The following is a 20,612-nucleotide window of genomic DNA, read 5'->3' as shown; positions in this document are numbered from 1 at the left end:
CTAGTTAGGATTATGTTGGTAGCCTCACATATTTCAAAGCACCTGGTAAAAAGCTCCCTTGTGTAAGATTTTTTAAATTTGCAATAATCAGCTGATCCATAGGTGGAATCAGAGATGTAATCTTGGGAGGAAGAAAAATCACCTTGATAAAATCTAATTCATCTGGTAGCTCTTCTTGTATGCCCATTGGATGGCCAAGTGCATTATCCAAGGTTAAAATGGCTTTTAGAGGCAGATTGTTTTGCTCAAGATAGGCTTTGACAGTTGGTCCAAACACTTTGCGAATCCAGTCTCTAAATTCTATTCTTGTGACCCAGGCTTTGCTGTTCAACTTCCACAAAACACCGAGATTGATTTAGAGACATTGAACTTTTTGAACTCGGGGATTCTCTGAGTGGTAGATTAACATTGGTTTTACCTAGCAGTCTCCACTTGCATTTGCTGTTAAAAACAATGTTAACCTATCATTCATTCATTGGTTTATGCCCAGGAAGTATTTTTTCTTCTTTTGTGATAAATATCCGTTTGGGCATTTTCTTCCAAAATAAACAAGCCTCATCACAATTGAAGACTAGTTGAGGTAGATATTCTCCTTCTATAATTCTTGTAAAGGTATTGACAAATTTATCAGCTGCTGATTTGTCAGCACTAGCTGCCTCTCCATGTCTGACAACACTATGAATTCCTGTCCTTTTTTTAAAGTTGTCAAACCAACCTCTGCTACCTTTGAAATCATCATCATCTACCTCAGAACTTGATTCCAAAGTCTTCTTTTTCAAATCTTGATAAATCTGTTTAGCTTTCTGACAGATTACATTCTGAGATGTAGTATCGCCCACCATTTCTCTTTCTTTGAATCCATATTAGTAATAGATTTTCCATTTTCTCAAAAAGAAGCCCTCTGACATTCAACCTTGAAGTTCCTGTAGCAACCTTAGCTACCACAAGTTCCTCTTTCTAAGCCAAAATCGTTGATATTGTAGAATGATTGGTTTCATATGTTCGAGCTAGCTGCATAACTTTCACACCTTCATGATGTTTTGCTATTATTTCTTTCTTCTGTTTTTATTTTCCCCTCATTAGCTTTCTTTTTTGGGACCCATTTTGTCACATGGTAAAAAAATCCACTCTATAAAAAACAAAAAAAGATACGCAAAATACGATATTATTACAAATTGTACAATAGTAAGATAAGGGATACAAAGGACATATCGTCACCTGAAAATAAAAGTAAAAGTTCAAAAAAAAAAAAAAACTTTTTAAAATAAAAGATAAGTTAAATTTGAAACCTGCAATTTTAGTATCACTTCTAAAGAAGTTGGCTTTCTTTCGCAGAAGCTTTTGGCCTTTTCCCTACTGCTAAGGAGATTGTTATTGTTAAGACAAAAGTTATTTTCATTTCCAAGCATTTTTTGAAAATTTTCAAATTCAAAAAAATGAAATAAATTTTTCATTTCCTTGGAAAACACTTTCAATGGTGTTTTACAAACACTATCGAACTTTCTTTTTTTGTTGCATAGATGTAAACGGTTTTTAAATGGTGCAAATATAGAAAAGAATTTCTAAAATTTAGAATAATGTCAACAAACAGGTGAACAAATGATTGTAGAGTGCAAAATAAAAAGTTAGGAATTAGAAGTATCTGCTTCGGTGGGAACATCAATATTACTGACTTACTTCTTTTATCAAATGGTAAAATGAAGTAATGGATATTGAATATTGTCTGAGAAAACTTTTGAACCACTAGAAAAGAAAATAGAGTAGTTATTTGATTACTAAATAACTTAAGGAATTCACAACGTATACTAGAATTTAAATTAAATTAAACTTTAATATATATTTCCAATATTTTGGCAGATGTCACACTGCCATCTTCATGGGAACTTAAGATAAAGACACGTGCACACAGGCACAGCAAATGAGGATGAAGAGAGAACGCTACTGTTTTTCCTTAAGTCCTGATGTGCCACTAGTGGGATATATTCTTGGCCGTTGGGCTGAAATTCTCTTGATGTACATCTCCCAAATTTGGGGTAGTCTCAAGCATCCAAATTTGTTGAGGTTTGGCATGTTTCTTAGCGCTGAGGCTGATTCCATGAATAGTCTTTCAAATTTGAACTTGCTGCAGTGTATTATTGTGGCTTTCTTCCACTTTATTCTGTGGCGTATATCCAGAGCATGGTCTGCAAGCCTAGAATGGCTGTACTGGTGAAACCGGATGTAGTCCTTGTGTTCTAATATTCGCTGTCTTGCCCGTTTGGACAAAGTAGGACAGCTTATAGCTGCAAGGGACCAGGTATACACCAGGTAGGTCTAGAGTGGATGGGTTGGTCTTTAGTGAAGCAGATAAGAATGCCAATTTTCTATATGGTCTGTAACAAGAGGTCAAGTCATGTTTTTTTAGGATTTTGGTAATTCTTTCTGAGGTGCCCCAGATGTAGGGAATGGTGATGGATTTAGAGTAATCTTTGTTGTGGGGGGGGGGGAGTTATAGTTTAGTGGTTTCAGTATTTTTTGGATTTTTTTTTTGGCAAGTGACTAGTGTTTCTAGGAAAGGGAGGCTACTGTTTTCCTCTTTTTCCAGGGTGAACTTGAATCTGGGGTGTTGGTTGTTTAAGTGTGTTAAGGAGAGGAGTGTATCAGAGCCATTGGCTGAGAAAGTGTTAAGGATGTGAGTTGGTTCAATGGTTAGGGCATTGTCATTTGAACAGATTAGATTAGCCCTGTTGTATAGTGTCTTCATAACTCCATATTGTTGTGAAGGGGGGGGGGGGGGAATTGTTGGTGAATGTATCTGCCTGTATGGGTGGGTTTTCTATAAACTGAGAAAACCAAGGTTCCAACAAGTTGGCGGGTGATTAGTGTGTCTAGGAAAGGAAGGCTATTGTTTTCCTCTTTTTAAAGGGTGAACTTGATTCGGGGGGTGTTGGTTGTTTAAGTGTGCTAAGGAGAGGAGTGTATCAGAGCCATGTGGCCAAATAGCGAACACATCATCAACGTAGCGAAGCCATATGGTAGGTTTTTGTGGGGAAGAGTTTAAGCCTTTCTCTTCAAAAGTCTCCATAAAGGCTGGGGGAAAGTGGTGAACCCATGGCTGTTCCCTCTATCTGTTTGTAGAATTTTCCCTGCCAAACGAAATAGCCTGACTTCATTGTGAACTGAAATAGGACTGAGATATCTGGAGGAAATTTAGCTTCAATTAGCTCTAAAGTTTATTTGAGAGGAACATTTCTGAATAAGGAGGAGACTTCAAAGCTGACCATTATGTTAGTATGTTTGAGTGTAAGGTTTTCTACACTGGCGTTGAAGTGGGCTGAGTTTTTTATTTGCGATTGTGTGTTGCCAGTATAAAGCCTTAACTTACCTGTGCAGTCAGTTTGGTTGAGTATATTTTATATTTTATTTACATATATATCATCGATGTATCTGCCATACAGGCAGATACATTCACCAACAATACCCCCCCCCCCTCAACAATATGGAGTTATCAAGTCACTATACAACAGGAGTAAACTAATCTATTCAAACGACAATGCCCTAACCACTGAACCAAATCACATCCTTAACACTTTCTCAACCAATGGTAAAGTGAAGCCAGTAAACCACAACCCCCCCCCCTTCACAACAAAGATTACGCTAAATCCATCACCATTCCCAACATCCAGGCACCTCAGAAAAAATTACCAAAATCCTAAATAAACATCACTTGACCTCTTGTTACAGACCATACAGAAAATTGGCATCCCTTAACTGCTCCACAAAAGTCCAACCACTTCCCCTAGACTACCTGGTGTATACCAGGTCCCTGGCAGATGTAAGCTATCCTACTTTGGCCATACAAGCAGGACAGCGAATATCCGGTTTCACCAGCACAGCCATTCTAGGCTGGCAGACCATGCTCTGGATACACGCCACAGAATATGTTGGAAGAAAGCCACAGTAATACACTGCAGCAAGTTCAAATTTGAAAGACTATTCATGGAATCAGCCTCAGCCCTAAGAAACATGCCAAACCTCAACAAATTTGGATGCTTGAGACTACCCAAAATTTCGGAGACGTACGTCAGGAGAACTTCAGCACGACGGCCAAGAACACCTAATATAACCAGTTAAGGGGCAACATCAGGACTTGAGAAAAAACAGTAGCTTCCTCACTTTGTCCTCATTTGCTGTTTGTTGTGCCTGCATGCACGTGTCTTTATCTTAAGTTTCCATGAAGACAGCAGCGTGATGTTGCCAAAATACTGGAAATATATATTAAAGTTTAATTTAATTTAAATTCTTGTATACGTTGTGAATTCCTTCAGTTATTTAGTAATCATGTATAACCAAAGTATAAGCCTTTCTACAAGAGTAGTTATTTATAATTCAGTTCTAGAAGTAACATTGTGAAATTAAAAAATAAAAAATAAAATAAAAATAAATACTTAAAGAAATGCAAATGAATATACATTCTTCTCTGATTTGTAAAGTCATAGGTTAAATTTTGAATATACTTAACGCCATAAGAAAGAGCTACACATTATTCGTGGTTTAGCAGTCAACAATTCGATGATTTACAAACATAGAGCCTCATACACGTGCGCACTTGACATCCTAATTGACAAAAACAAAAAAGAGACATCACGTATACGGCAGTACAAGAGATAGTGCTCTGTCGAACCATGCCTGTTGAATGAGTCCTGCATGTAAAAAAGAAAAAGTCGGTATTTTAAGAGCGCCCTCTGAAACGATCACCTCGGATGACTGGCTGGCTCATCTAGTGCTTTCACCCGCTCTACAATATGCATAGTGAAAAACAAGTTGCAGTTCTTACAAAATGTTTTTAAAAGTCGCAGTATTTATTACAATATATTTAGTGCATATCCACATTTAATAAATATTAATATTGAATGTGTTTTTATTTTCTTTTTCTACTCACTTCAACGCTCTTTGAAGAAGATGCCCGATGTGACTCATCGCCTGCTTAATGTGTAAACTGGATCTGTAGTTAGTTAAGCACAACATCTAAATACAGGGGACCATCACCGATAGAAATGTGATCTCAAAAACTTCACCTACAAAAATAATTCAAGCCTTGATAAAAAAACAAACAAAAAAATACCCAAAGATAAAAAATCAAACTAAACAACATATAAACACTAATTATTACCAAAAAAAAAAAAAAAAAAGTTTCACATCTGCTTCACTAAACATTCAGGGCCTAAACAGTAATATAAACCATGTGTAACAAATGCATGGTCTAGAATTACTGTTCCTGTTAAAATCCCACTGGCAACCTCCACAGGACACTTCATTCCTCTTTTTCATTCGAAAAGCCTTGTACTACTCAAATATTAGAATCCTCAATATATATCATGAGCAGTGACCTCAACTCATAGCTATATTCCAGTGGGGCAAGATTGTAAGCTTTAATGCCACCAAAAGTCAGTTCTGTCTGATCTCACAGGAAAGGGCTTGCATCATTCCCTCTTACCTTCAGTAATATTGAGATATCCAAACATGATTAGATTTTTCTTCTTGGACTGAATTGTACATCCAGTCTTTCCTGGCACAACCACATTTCAACTACAGCTTCTGCAGCCTCCAAAATACTTAGTGTGTTTTTTTTTGCATAAGACAATACTCAACAACCACTTCAACCGCCCTCTCATAAATGTTCAGTTTCTGCACTGTGCCTCTACTACAGATACTTTCATGCAGTGTAATGCCGAATTGACACTATTATTCCTCCAGTCTACTTCAAAATCATTCCATCTTGACACTCGACAAACCAACTTCACTGCCTCTTCTTTCATTCCATCTGCTTCTGTCCTTTGGAACAATCTCGCTCACTATGACTTCCAAAAAGATTAAAACTCTCAGCTGTTCACACAACATGTGAACAGTTTCCTCCTTTCTTCTATTCCTCTTGCCAACACATGGTGGTAATCTGCTGTGTTTGTGGATCAGATATAAAAAATTCTATCAGATTTAAATTTAATTTTCTGTTCTAATTGGCAACCATTTCACGCATCCGATTCCACTCATTCACCACTCATGGCAAAACAATCTAAACCTTACATACATACTAGCTACACTGTTACTCAACTTCCACCATGAATTGTTGCTCCTCTGCCTTAGGAATATCTTCCACAAACCTGAAAGCATCTCCAGAGGAATTGCTATTGAATGCTATCAACCACTTCTACATCCTGAAGAAACCCATTAAACACATCTGAACACAAAATTCCATATTTGCATGCATCAAAGCTTCATAAAGAGGATAATAATTGCTTATTTGTACTAATCAAAATGGCTTTTAAGCACCCATTTGATATGATGTGCAGTTTTCCCATTTTTCTAAGATTATCTCTGAAAGTCGGAATCACATCAGACATGATATCCATATCCTCATCGAATTGATGATGATATTCATGCTCTCATTAATTCTAAGAATCGAAATTTCATCAGTGTAATTAATATGCAGATTGAAACTTTTTCTATTCAAACATAACTCTACCTTTTCATACATTAAAAAACTGCTCTCCTTTGCCTACAATGTAGGTTTATTCAAGTAATCTTGAATGATCTTTATGCCTATTTTATTCATCAGCATCACTATAACTGAATATCACTGACTGTGGCATCTGTGCTATTATTAATGTAGTAAATAAACAATAATAGACTAATCAAGAAGAGCACTGGATACACCACTGTACCAGTTCCTAATATTTGATGTACACTACTCTTTGATTTCAGCCACAAATTCATCATGATTTGCATAAGTTTACTTAACATATTAACATTCGATACCCTACCAAATGCTTGAGCAAAGAACCACAGCACTGTACTTTATGATTTATCTTTTATCCAAGTTGGCCCTCACTCTGGTACAGGCCATGTTCGTCATCCATAAAGTATCACATTATTATCAGCCCATTTTGAATTCTGATCTTACCAACTTATTCTAAAACTATAATGATTACAACAGTATTAGCACTCCTGTAGTTAATGATTTCTTTTTTTATCCAACTTGGCTGTCACTCCAGTACAAGCCATGTTCGTCATCCATAAAGCATCACATCATTATCAGCCCATTTTGAATTCTGATTTAACCAACTTATTCTGAAACTATAATGACTACAACAGTATTAGCACTCCCTTGCTTTCACTTTGTTAGGACTCTGCCAGAGCTGAATTTCAGTTAAACAGCATGAACGAAAGTAGGAATATTTTTCTTCCATATTCATACAATATATGCCCTCAGATCCAATCTAGTTCCATGAAATTTCCTATTGAGATTTTTCAACACCTTAAGTACCTCCATTTATCTACCTCATAGCGACGTCCATGCTTGCCACATGACGTACTGATTTACCTGCAGTCTGATGAAGAACATTGGAAAAATAATCACTAACTAATTTAATTTTTTCTTCAAGTATTTTCTACCATCATACCAGCAAAATTTTTCAGATCTATTTTTCATTAGGGAATTTCTTCTTACTCTGGTTTTATGGCAATAGAAAGCTTTGGGGTTTTCATTCATCTATGCAGCTGATTTTATCCCATAGTTTGTTTTTAGTTTCCTTAACACGTATTAAGATATTTGTTTTCTTCAAATGCCAACTGATTATTTCCTTTTTGTTGCCAGCATCTTTCTCTTTCAGGGAAATGAAGTAATTTCATACTTAGAACTGCTTATGCTGCAGATCCAACAAGATAATATTCCTTTTCAACTATCAGAGTTGTAAAGCCGTGTTCTTTTCATATCAGAATCGCATGTCATCTTTTAGAGTGCTCACAAGGAATCATCTATTGTTGTTAAAATTACAATAACTTTTCTTGCCTAGTGAATAATGAATTTCATAGATCGAACTTTACTAAGTTTCTGTAGATCAACCTTATCTATTTGCATAACAGTTTTCTTTCTTTTATGTAAAAAAAAAAATATATATATACGAGCATTTAAAATTAAGGGGTCGATTTCAAAAACCTCAAAAATAAAAAAAGATAATAGGAACCATTTTAAATACCACCATCATAATTATTTGTAATTTAGCGTGCTATGCAATAGTAAAATACATAAATTAACCTAAATAAAATGGTGCATTTATGTCCCACTCCCCTGTTAGGGGGAAGTGCGATGGGGGTCTGAGAATGAATTAATCAATTTTCCATAGACTTATATGGGAAACATTATCCTGCAATTCAACATTAGTTCGGCAACAGATTAGTGTTGAATTGCGAGGCACCACTGTAATCTGTAGGAAATGCCGTAGGAATCTTCACTCTACCAAGTTCTTGCCTTTCCAAAACAACCTGGCAATGTCAATCTAATACAAACCACTACAAATGAAAGTGACTATACTGCAGGGAGAACAAAGCAAAGCTGTCAAACATGGCTCAGGCGATTATATTGATGGCAGAACCAAACCATAAAGTTAACAGGCAAAAAAATACAGGTGAATACTTTAATTTGAATTCTTTAAATATACTAATAGAAAATGGTTGAGAGACTAAAACCAGCATTAGATCTTCTCCAAGAACTCTTTGATAAGCAGAACGAACAAATAACAAAAAAAATAAAAATAAAATAAAATAAATAAAAACTAGCGAATATGAGGATTAGTTTTTTTTAAAAAAAATATTTAGCAGTCGAAGCAGTCTTGCATGCTTCAACTGCTTCAAATGGTCAAAGACATCAAAATTAGTGTTAATGTAATAAGAGGCAATGCAATTTGATGAGAGACATCCAAACTCTGTCAAGAACTGAATTTACTAAAACTACAATACAAACTTTTAAATCAGCAACAACATAAATAAGATCTTGTAATACACAGTCTTCCTGAAACTGCACATATAGAAAACTTTACAGACAGAGTTATAAAATTAGGCAGTGAAATTGACATCCCCCTACAATAACAATATTCAGAACAGAATTGACTTCTCAGGAAGAACAAAGCTTGCAACAAACCGCAGGACCAGTAATAGTTCCTCTTACAAGCAAATCAACAAGAGGCAAAATCATAAAAGCCAGCTGATTGAAGAAAAAAGAAGAAAAAAAAAAAAAAAAAAAACTAGCTGCAAAGAACACATCAGAAGACAATACACCAATCTTACTAGCTAAGTATTTAACCAGAATCTGTTGGACCAAGCAAGAAAAGCAAAAACAGAAAAAAATTGCCAATTTTTGTGAATTAGAAAGAAGATATTCTTGAGGAAGTCAAAAAGTTCCAAATCGAAAACAAATAAAAAGCTCAGAAGACATAGATAAGCTGCTACAGTGAAAATGACAAAACTAATTAGATTAAAAAGAAGACCTGAATGTGAACAATCATTATTCACTCGATGCATGAAAACAACACACAACAAAAGAGAGGTCTCTCCATCCTGCATATTAATATTTGAAGCATTAAAGACAATGGTGAATGCCTTATCTGAAGAATTACACCGCTGTTATTGATATATTGGTGTCGAGGCTAGTTGGTGAACGGACGTGCTATCGGAGAGCTCCTGAGAGCTTTGTGTTTTTCGTTGATTTATTGATGTTTTGTATTCAATTTAATGGACTTAAGTGTGTAATTTTGGTATGTTATTGGAGCTTTATTAGCGTGGTTAGTGTACTAAAGTGTTTTATAACATAATCTATGTCGGGAAGTTGCCGCTAGATGAATTCGTAATGTGTAGTGTTCGTGCAAGCTCCAGATAAGATAAGTATCATTATCAGTTATCGATAAAAATTACTTAATATTGTGTAGTTTTGTGTTGTTTGCCTTGCTTATTTCAGTGCGTCTGTTTTTGGTGTGTTATAACGTATAATTTGACAAAACACGTTGCAAATAAGTATGGCACCTGTGCGAAGGAAAATGGCGGCCAGTAATGATGGTTCGCCATCGTTATCAAAGAACGGTAGCATAAAAGAAATGAGTCAGTGTACTAGCTGTGAAATGTACGCTTTATGGAGTGCGGTTGGAGTGTGGTTAGATGATAATAAAGGATTGAATGTGTGTAGAAAATGTAGGGAGAATGAGGAATTGAAGTGTATTTCGGATCGTGAGTGTGATATTTTTGTCAACCTTCAGAATGAAGGAAATAGGGATATGACAAGAAACGGCAAGGTTGTACATGAAAATTGTGAGAATGTGAATGTAGAAAGTGTGAATGATAGTATAAATGGTTTCTCAGAGAATAAAAAATATGAGATAGATGCATCGAGTGAGATCGCGTTGTTGAATAGTGCGATAGAAAGAGCAAAACAGCAGCTAGAGTGCATGAACAAAAGTAGACTGAATGAACCAACCAATAATAAAAGGTATGACAGGAAAAATAGACGTATGAATGTGAACATGAACAAAATGAAGGATAGAGTGCTGTATGGAGACTCGTTAGTACGAGGTGTGTTAGTAGAGGATTTGACAAAATCGTACCAACCTGGTGCGACTATAAAGGACGTAACTGAGTCTATTAGAGAGCAAAAGGAAAGGGTGAAAGAAATGATTGTTGTGGCAGGTACGAATGATTTGAAAGGAGATAAAATGGAAATGATAGAAGACCTGAATGAATTGTTTGAGGTAGCAAAAGAAAAGAGTGAGAGAGTTAGAATGATTAGTCTTTTGCCACAGTATGACAGTGAAATGTTTAAAAGGAGGGCCAAAATTGCGAATGACTTTATGCGTGGGTTATGTATGACGAGTGGTGTGGAATTTGTGGATGTGTGGGGTGAGTTTGATGGGCGAAAGGATCTATATAAGATGGATGGCTACGGTGTAAGAAGACTTGAGAAAGTGTTGCTGAATGTAGTGGATGTGCAAATTCAGGGACACTAGATTTGTTAAGGGGGGGGGGGTAGATATACAGTTCTTATGGAGGCATTTGAATGTAAGAATGAATATAATATGCCAGAGCAAATAAGGACAACAAATCTGAGTGGGATAGTTAATATAAGGCATCAAGGTAGGTTTGGGGCTAATGGGGGTCTTAAATTCATGTACACTAATACTAGGAGTATTAGGAACAAGAAGGAAGAGTTTTTGTCCATGGTTGGCACTTCCAGACCACAGGTTATAGGTATTAGTGAAACATAGCTGACTGTAGATGATATAACTAGTGGGATTGAATGTGATGGGTATAATGTGTTCAGGAATGACAGAGAGAATAAAATGGGGGGAGGAGTATTGTTGATGATAGCTGATGAGCTCCAGCCAAGGAGAATAGAAGTTGAATTGCAGGATAGAGAAAAGAGCACATTTGAGGCCATTTGGTGTGAGATTGTGGCTAGCAGAACTAAATATACAATTGGGTGCTGCTATAGACCAGGTGATGGAAAAGATGGTGGTGACAGTATGCACAAGCAAATAGAAGAAATGGGTGGAAGGAGAGTGATTATTATGGGAGATTTCAACTATGGTCGCATTGATTGGAGTGAGGGGAGGACACACGGGAGGAAGGAACTGGATTTTATGCGGTTATTAAGGGATAACTATCTGCGACAGCATGTAATGGAAAATACTAGGGGTCAGAGAGTGCTTGACCTAGTAATTACATCTGAGGATTTGGCTGTAACAAATATGACCACATTGCCACCAATCGGTGAGTGATCATAGGGTCTTAACTTGGGAGGTGGCTAAAGGAGTAGAATTTTCAATTAACACCGGGTACATGTGGAATTATCGGGCTGGAAAGTATGACAAGCTTAGGAGTTCGATTGGTTCAGTGCCATGGCATGTACAACTGCAAGGACTAGAAGTTGATAGTGCATGGGAAGTAGTTAAGAAGTGCTTGCATGAAGCAATGGCTGACTGTATACCTAGAGTCAGAATAATAAATCAAGTAGGGGTTAAACGGATGAATAACACCATTAAGCTTGAGCTGCAAAAAAAGAAACAACTATGGAGGGAATTTACGGAGAAGGGTGACCGGCAGGCACATGAACGGTATAAAGCGCAGGCCAGAAGGGTGACAAGTGTGGTAAGAAAAGCAAAAAAGGATTATGAAAGAACATTGGCCATGCAGGCTAAAGAGAATCCTAAACAGCTTTTTAGATATGTAGCAAGTAAAAGGAAAAATGTACATGGCAGATTGATTTTAAAGAATGCCGATGGTAGGGAGGTAACTGAATCAGTTGAGATAGTTGAGTTACTGAGTGAGCACTTTGCAAAGTATATCATCCAGGTGGGGACATTGCAGAAACGAATAAACCAGTAGATTATACGGGAATTGTGGTTAATGAAGTGGAGGTGAGTAGTCTATTGCATAACCTCGATGTCAATACATCTGTGGGATTGGATGGTATACCAGCTCGTGTTGTACGAGAAGCAGCTAAAGAATTGTCTGTACCCTTGACCATTTTGTTTAATTTAAGTCTCGGGTCTGGGTTAGTCCCGAGTGGGTGGAAAGAGGAGAAAATAGTTCCACTGCATAAAGGTGGTTCCAAGACTGCTGTTGTAAATTACCAACCGATTAGCATATCAGGAATCATTGTCAAGGTCTTAGAGAAATTAGTCAAGAAAAGAATACAGGATTGGATAGATGAAAATGGGATATTGTATGGGGGACAACATGGTTTTGTGAAGGGTAGATCATGCCTCAGTAACTTGCTCACGTTTTATAACACAGTGACGGCTGAATTGGATAGGGGTAATGGGTTTACAGTGATACTACTGGACCTTGCCAAGGCCTTTGACAGGATACCATACGGAACCCTAATCAGTAATCTGGAGCAGATGGGGATAGATATAGGGTTGGTGAGATGGATAGGAGGGTGGTTGAAGGAGAGATACCAGAGAGTGGTTTATTCAGGAGTGGAGTCTAAAAGACGGCTTGTGACTAGTGGTGTGCCGAAGGGCTCTGTTCTTGGACCACTGCTTTTCAATTTGTTCATTAATGATGTAGGAAAGGATTTGAGAGGAAGTGTTCACTTGTTTGCTGATGATGCAAAGTTGGGTTGAGCAATTGTGAGTGCACAGGATGTCAAAATTTAACAGGATGATTTGGAGGACTGGGCAAGGAAAAATGGATGTCAATTTAATGTGGCAAAGTGTAAGGTTATGCACTTTGGGGTGAAAAGAATAGCAGCAGTATATCGCATTGGTGGAATCATACTCCAGGAGATTGATGAGGCCAGGGATTTGGGAGTGTTGGTGGATAGGGAGTTGAAGTTTAGGGGGCACATTGCAAAAGTAACTAAAACAGCTCACCAAATCACTTGGCTTCTGAAAAATACTTTAACATGCAGAGCCGAACAAGTTGTTGTTCGTCTGTATCGAGCCTTGATAAGACCCCATCTGGACTTCTGTGCCCAGCTATGGGCACTAGGGTTTCTTCGTGATGGGGAGGAAGTGGAGAGGGTCCAGAGACGAGTGACCAAGATGATAGCAGGTCTGTGGAATGAACCTTATGAGAATAGGTTGAAGATTTGTGGGTTGCAGAAATTGGACGATAGGCGAAGGAGGGGTGATATGATTGAGACATTCAAATTACTGAAGGGTTTTTATAAGATTGATCCAGAAGATATTTTTGAAAATATGACTGGTGGTGGGAGGACTAGGGGCCATGCATGGAAGCTGGGCAAGAGCATGGTTGACAAGGGTGTTAGAGCTAGGTTCTTTACTTGGAGAGTGGTAAATGAGTGGAATAAGCTTCCAGAGTCTGTTGTGGGTGCTACGACCGTGAATGAGTTCAAGGCAAGGTATGATAGATACTGTGTGAATGTTGAATAGTTGTTCTTGACATGTTAGGGCCTCCCTCGATGAGTCTGTCGACTCCTTGTAGTTTCCCGGAACAATAATAATTGTATTCGTCCTAACAGAAGAATTCATTACTAATGATGAAGCAACTGCCTTCAAAATTCCAGGCTTTCAAAAACATAGATCACGACACTAAACAAAAAGAGGCGGTTGAATATTAATATTTATCCAACATAAATTAATAGCAAAAGAAACTGCTTATTAGTTTGGCAGACTTAAATTAATTAAATAATATATATATTTTTAATTATCCAAACAATAGAAATTAAAATTGAAGTAAAAATTATTGAAATCAAATGGAACCTTAAAAAAACCAACAAATAGCATCAGAATGTTCAAAGGCATAAGCAATAAAACTTTTTTTTTTTTCACTTCACCCTAAATCTTATATTATTCGTCATTCTGCCACTAAATTTATAGCTACAGAATGATGAATAATAAAAGAGGAGTAAAGTGAAAAACAACATAGTCGTATTCCTTCCGCCTTCCCTTGCTGTTTTTTTGTCAGATTTGAAGTGAACACTTGTTATCCATATTTCAACCAATTGCTTGTTGTGTATTGATTTTTATTATGAAGGGTTTCTTTCAACCTAGGCTCAGTATATCTTAAGAATTGAATTCCTATGTGATACTTGAACAAAGTGCGTCTTGGGTTAACCCCAGTATTTATATATTTTTCGGAAAGTTTTTTTTTTAATAATGGAAAAGTGGCTTATAACTAGGACTTTGAAAAGAAGAGCAAATGAAAACAGGTAATGCTAATCCTAATTGTAATTTTACAATACAATTACAACACGTTACAATACACGTGTTGTAATGACAAGTAAACCCGATGCTATTAAAGTAGAAGAAACAAGCAGTTCAAAAAAAAATACAGTCGGAAATATAACAGTTCATATTTGGAATTCGGGTTTACTTGGTGTGGAAATGAAAGTGAACAGAAACCTCAAAGTGTTTTGTGTTATGAAGTGTTGTCAAACGAATGCATGAAACCTGCGAAACTCTGACGACATTTAGAAACTAAACATTGTGATGTGAAAAATAAACCAACTGAATTTTTAAACCGCTGCTTAGGGACATTAAATAATGGGAAAGATATAATTTCAGCCATGGGTTCCATTAATAGCAAAGCACTGGAAGCATCCTATCTCTTAACTTAGCGCATAGTGAAAACAGGGAAACCTAATTCTATCGAGGAAAATTACTACTTCCAGATATAAAAGATGTGGTAAAAATGATGTTTGGCAACAAGTTTCTAAAAGATGTTCTTTTGATTCCTCTTTCAAATAACACTGTCAGTCGCATAATTAATGATATGGCAGGTGACAGAGAATCTCAGTTAATAGAAAGAGTTATGTAGAGCCCTTATTATGCTTTACAAATAGAGGAGACTACTGATGTAATGATGTGCAGTTAATGTGCAATGTAAGATATGCACATGATAACATTCCTAATGATATTCTGTTTTGTAGAGCTTTGTCATCCCAAACAACTGGAGAAGAAATATTTCACTCTCAATAATTACATAATATACAAAGGGATCCAGTGAGGAAAATGTATAAGCTTCTGTTAAGATGGAGTTCGTGCTCTTACAGACAGGCATAGTGGAGTTGTTTCCAAGGTCAAAGTAGCAGCTCCGGATATGAATTGTTTCATACATAGGGAAATGTTAGCCTCCAAAGGAATGATATCATGCGTTCTATAGCACAATTTTAAATTGTGCTATAGAACTCTGTAAAGCTAGTTAATTTTATTCAAGCTCAACCGTTAAATAACAAATTATTTTCAGTACTCTGTGATGAAATGGGCAGTGAATATACACAACTTCTGCTCCATTCTGAAATTCGCTGGCTTTCCAGTGGCAAAGTATTAACAAGGTTATTTCAATTAAGACACGAAGTTTTATTATTTGTAAAAGAACGTAATTCTGATTTTGAATCACTCCTTGTTGATGAAACATGGTTATCAACACAATCCTATCTTTCAGCCTTTTCTCGAAATTAAATGATCTAAATCTCTTCCTTCAGGGAAATTTTTTAACTGCTCTTGATGCCTATGACAAAATAAAGGCATTTGAGAAAAACTGGTTTTATGGATTGATTATGTAAAAGACAGACAATTTGCACCTTTTCCAACATTGGAATCCTTTTTACTGAAAATTAATATTTTTGTTCATTCTGAGTTTGTGGAAAGGGTTTGTGACACCTCAAAAATCTAAAACATTTTGTTTTTATTTATACAAACAAAACAAAATATAAAAGGAGCTTCAGTTTCTTCTTACTACTTTTCAGCAAAATGGTTATTCGAAACAAAGAGTTAATAAGTTACTTTTCAATCCAACTCCTCGCCATACTAAAGATGGAACATGTGAAAAAGGCTACATGTCCCTGCCACATATCAACTCCATTTCACCTAAATTGGCCAAAGTTCTTAAAAAATACAACATCCAGACTTCTTCCAATCCACTTCAGAAATTTCGTTCCTTGCACAGTAGGCCCAAACAGAAACATGGCAACCTGAAATATTCCAGCATTTATCAAATTTGGTGCAACTGCTTTAACCATACTCCTGGCCAAGACGTCTATAGACGTCAAGTTTATCATGGATGCAAAGTGCATATTAAAATTGTAATACCATTTGATATTACATTGAAATATATGATGGATATAAAGCATATCATGACGCGTATTTGATCCATAATGGCTGGGCAAGGTGGTTAATAAACCTTATTTTGGCCTGATGGAAAAACCCATCGAATTACGTCTAGAAAAACATAACAGATGTCACCATAAGGGAGAGCAAGTGCTAGTGGTCTGTCGAACTATGTCCTGAATTCTGCTGACACTAATGAGGAAAACCTCATTCATCCAGTCTTATGGGACAAATCTGAAAATAATTTTCACTTCTACGGTGAACTAGAACAATTTGTGAAATCCAAAGAAATTGTCCTGAATCAAATACATCTTAACAATTTTTTTTATTTCTTGTATCTCAGTTTTCAGTCATTTTAAAATCTTCTTAAAAATACGTTTCTTAACGACGTAAATCCATTATACATATATTAATGCCTGCTGTGTGTATAGAAAGAAATTCAGCAGACATTCTACGAGTTATATTCGTGATCCCCTAGTGGAATAAATAACATTTTCAACTATACTTTCGAACAAAATGTAAGCGAGTATAAAGTAAAAAGGTTTCAAATTAGCAACAATGCATCATGCACACTGGCAACAGTGCTGTCAGCAAGTGTCTTCAACAGTTCCTCTTTTGATTTTGTGTTGAAGAAATAGATTATTTGTGTATTCATTTTTAATTATTTCACAAGATTTTGTGCAACATGTCCCCTACACACCCAATTGAAAAACCTAGTGAAGAATCACAGAGAAAGAGGAGAGCAATTGATCTTGAAACGAAGTTCAAAGTTCAACGATAGTCACGAAGCTATGACAAGTTTTTAATCGCTGATTGGAAAAGCTACTTCCATCATGCATAGAGGACTGAACCAAGCACATACCCCTTATCACTATGACCATAACTGCTAAGGCACTAAGTCTCTTCAACATGTTGAAGAAAGCAGGACTCAATTATGACTATGAATGCAACACTTCTTCAGGTTGGTTCATGAGATTCAAGCAGCGATTTGCACTGCATAATGTGAAAATGTATGGTGAATCTGCATGTGCCAATGAGAAGACTGCAAAGGAGTTTGTGGACAAATTGGATAAAATTAGTATGGAGGAAAATTATTTGCCATAGCAAATTTTTAATATGGATAAGACCTCCTTGATTCAGAAAAAAATGCTAGATCAGACAATTCATCGCCAAAAAAGCTAAAATCTACTCCTGGTTTCAAAGCTCTTAAACACCATGTTACGATTCTGTTAGGAGATAATGTGGCTGGATATAAACTGAAACCATTTGTGATATGGCACTATGAGAATCCACGAGTCTTCCAAAACGTTAGGAATCATACACTTCCAGTTCATTAGCAGAGATATAAGAAGTTATGGATGACTCAGAAATTGTTTGCGGATACCTTAACTGAAATGCGAGTAAAAAGGAAAGTGATTGTGAGAAAGAAAATATAGAATTTAAAATTTTATTAATTCTAGATAATGCTGCAGGTCATCTGTCTTATAACAGTGAACTTCACCAAGTTAAAGGTCATGTTTCTCCCTGCAAACACTACTTCATTGATTCAATCAATGGATCAGGAAGTTCTTTTTAGTGTTCGAAAGTTTTCACAGACTGTATTCAATATATGACTTCATTTTATCTTTTGATAAAAGAAGTAAGCCAGTAATATTTTAGTACCTGCCATAGCAGTTGCTTCTAATTGATGATTTTTCTATTTTCACTCTGCAATTCTTTTTTCTGCTGTTTGTGGACATTATTCTAAGTTATAGAAATTCTATTCTATATTTTCATCATTAAAAAACTATTTACATCTATGCAACAAAACAACAAAAAAAAAAAAGGAAAGATCAGTAGTATTTTTTTTTTCACTTAAAAAATTCCAAATATGATGACTTTTAATGCTGCTGGAAATAACTTGTCTTAGCAATATTCTCCTCAGCTACAGGGTAAAGGCTAAAAGCTGCTGAAAAAGAAAGACCGCTTTAGAGAAGTGACACTAAAGGGCCTCAAGTAGTGTTGCATAATACATCAGCAGGCTTGTTTTGTTTTCAATTCTTTCCTAAATAGGAAATACCAATATTTCTTTTACACTCTGATGGAATATTTATTTCAAAATAAGTTTTTAATTTGTAATAATCACAATTTCAATTTTATTATCGAAAACTTATGAATTATTTAATGCAATTATGCAAGAAAGAAAGAAATATTTGAATTGAAAAAAAAAAAAAAAAAAAATTCTGCACGTGTTACTTAAGTGTAAAGCTTTTTTTTGGGGGGGGGGGAGATCTGCCCTATTTTCCACTTTTTGAACACAACTGATTAAAAATATTCTGGAAAAAAAAAATATTATCAAGCAAAAGCTATTGCAATAAATAAGTTCGGAACATTACTTTTTATTTCATCTTGCACTATTACGACATATGAAAATATACATGTCACGTTCTCATACTTACAGATTGAGATCTACTGCTGCTGGTTGAAACTACTCTGCTTTTTTTTTTTGGTTGCTTGTAGGTTGTAGGTTTTGTAGGTTGCTTGCATTGGCTAATGCTAGTGTCGCCGATACTTTATAGTTTTACTATATTCGGCAAGAAACTCTCTGATTCCAATCTTTGAGTTTCTTATTCAGTTTTAAAGCTATGTGGGATTTAATATCACCTTAATTTTAAGTAATGTTTTCATTGCCGAAATGAAGCTTATTAGTATACTTAAGTAACTTAATGGTTGCACCTGTTTGTAAAACTCGTTCGCAGAGTATATAAGTTCTTTTCGCTATACACTTTGGTATTAGGTCTAGCTACTCACTGATAAAGCCTCAAAAAAGGCTGAAACCGGTCTGGGTAGTGACCTCCCTCCATAATGTAATAACGGCATACATTTCCTAGGAAATGTGTTTTTACATTATGGAAAATACCTAAGAATAGCGATCTGAACTTCCCCCACCTTTGTAACGAGTCGTCCGATTTTGTACTACGTACTAGGGTCACTTGCATTGGCTAACGCTAGTGTCGCCGATACTTTATAGTTTTACTATATTCGGCAAGAAACTCTCTGATTCCAATCTTTGAGTTTCTTATTCGGTTTTAAAGCTATGTGGGATTTAATATCCCCTTAATTTTAAGTAATACTCTGGTTTTATTAACAAGACATTAAATTGCATTACATTCTTATTTCAAGTCTAATTTTAATATATAGCAAAATTGTATTTTCATTAGTATTTCAAATGAACTTGTAAAACGAAACAAATTATTATTATTTCTGGAGCTCATTTCAATAACAAAAACGAAATTTCTTTATCATTGTAAAATAACACTTTGTGAATGAAAGCAACAAAAATAGGTATATGAAGAAATTATGAGCCATACGCATCCTATACACAATTGATTAAAATTTTGTATGATTTGAAGTATTCCATGCCCCCCCCCCTTCTTCCGTCCCACTCATTGTAAATGAATTATAAATACCTACTTTGCTCTAATTTAATACCTATAACTCAGCTTCTAATGAAACAATGTCATAAAGAGTTGAATCAACACCAAGGTAGGTTGCTGCAATAAATGATACAACAGGTTACGCCACTAGTTTCTTCTATTTTCGAAATGTTGAGTTTCTTTTTCGACAGAGGGTATAGATAATAATACAGAAATCTTTAATGATATCAAATGTGAAGTGAACATTCTGTGAAAAGTATATAACACATTTGATACGATTAAAGATTTCCGTATTATTATCTACACACTCTGTCGAAAACGAAACTCAACTTTTCGAACATAGAAGAAACTAGTGGCACGACCTGTTGCATTTCTTTGTTGTCGAAAGCTGCAACTTTCCTTAGTGTCGAGTCAACTGTTTATGACATTTGTTTCATTAGAAGCTGCGTTATAGTGCCAAGAGCGATTTTTTTTTTTGATGAATGGTCGGAAAACGTGTTTCAAACAGACAACTGCGAATAACTTTTGTGTTCAACTTGGTAAGTTTTACTAAAACTCAAATGATTCAAAAAGCATACAGTGATGAATACTTATCCTGTACTCAAAGTTTATGAGCCATTTAAGTGAGTGCAAAGTGGTCGATGCTTGAAGCCATCGAAAATCTGTGCCGTCCAAAAACTGTAGTGAGCGAAGATAAATCCAAAAATTGCGTGATTTCATCAAAGAAATCGTCCATGAGATTGATTGAAAATGAATTGGGGATTCTAAAATGAACTGTAGACAGCATTTTCACCGAGAGTTTGGGCCGTCGTGAATT

At 35.9% G+C, this 20,612-nt stretch overlaps 1 protein-coding gene across 3 annotated transcripts in view; it reads right to left on the bottom strand.

The window, feature by feature from the left end:
• LOC150093493 (uncharacterized) overlaps positions 1–20,612 on the bottom strand; it is a 48,642-nt gene that overhangs the window by 17,321 nt on the left and 10,709 nt on the right. For all 3 annotated transcript variants that reach the window (XM_090414034.1, XM_090414035.1, XM_090414036.1), the window contains exon 2: positions 4,922–5,057. The gene's annotated coding sequence lies outside the window, so the exon portion shown is untranslated. The remainder of the gene's footprint in view (positions 1–4,921; positions 5,058–20,612) is intronic.

The sequence above is a fragment of the Typopeltis vanoorti genome, chromosome 24 (genome assembly GCF_054136105.1).
Source record: "Typopeltis vanoorti isolate ZY-2024b chromosome 24, IOZ_Tvanoo_1.0, whole genome shotgun sequence".
Taxonomy (NCBI): domain Eukaryota; kingdom Metazoa; phylum Arthropoda; class Arachnida; order Uropygi; family Thelyphonidae; genus Typopeltis; species Typopeltis vanoorti.
The sequence above is the reverse complement of the archived record's forward strand: the minus strand, read 5'-3'. Positions and strand labels throughout refer to the sequence as shown.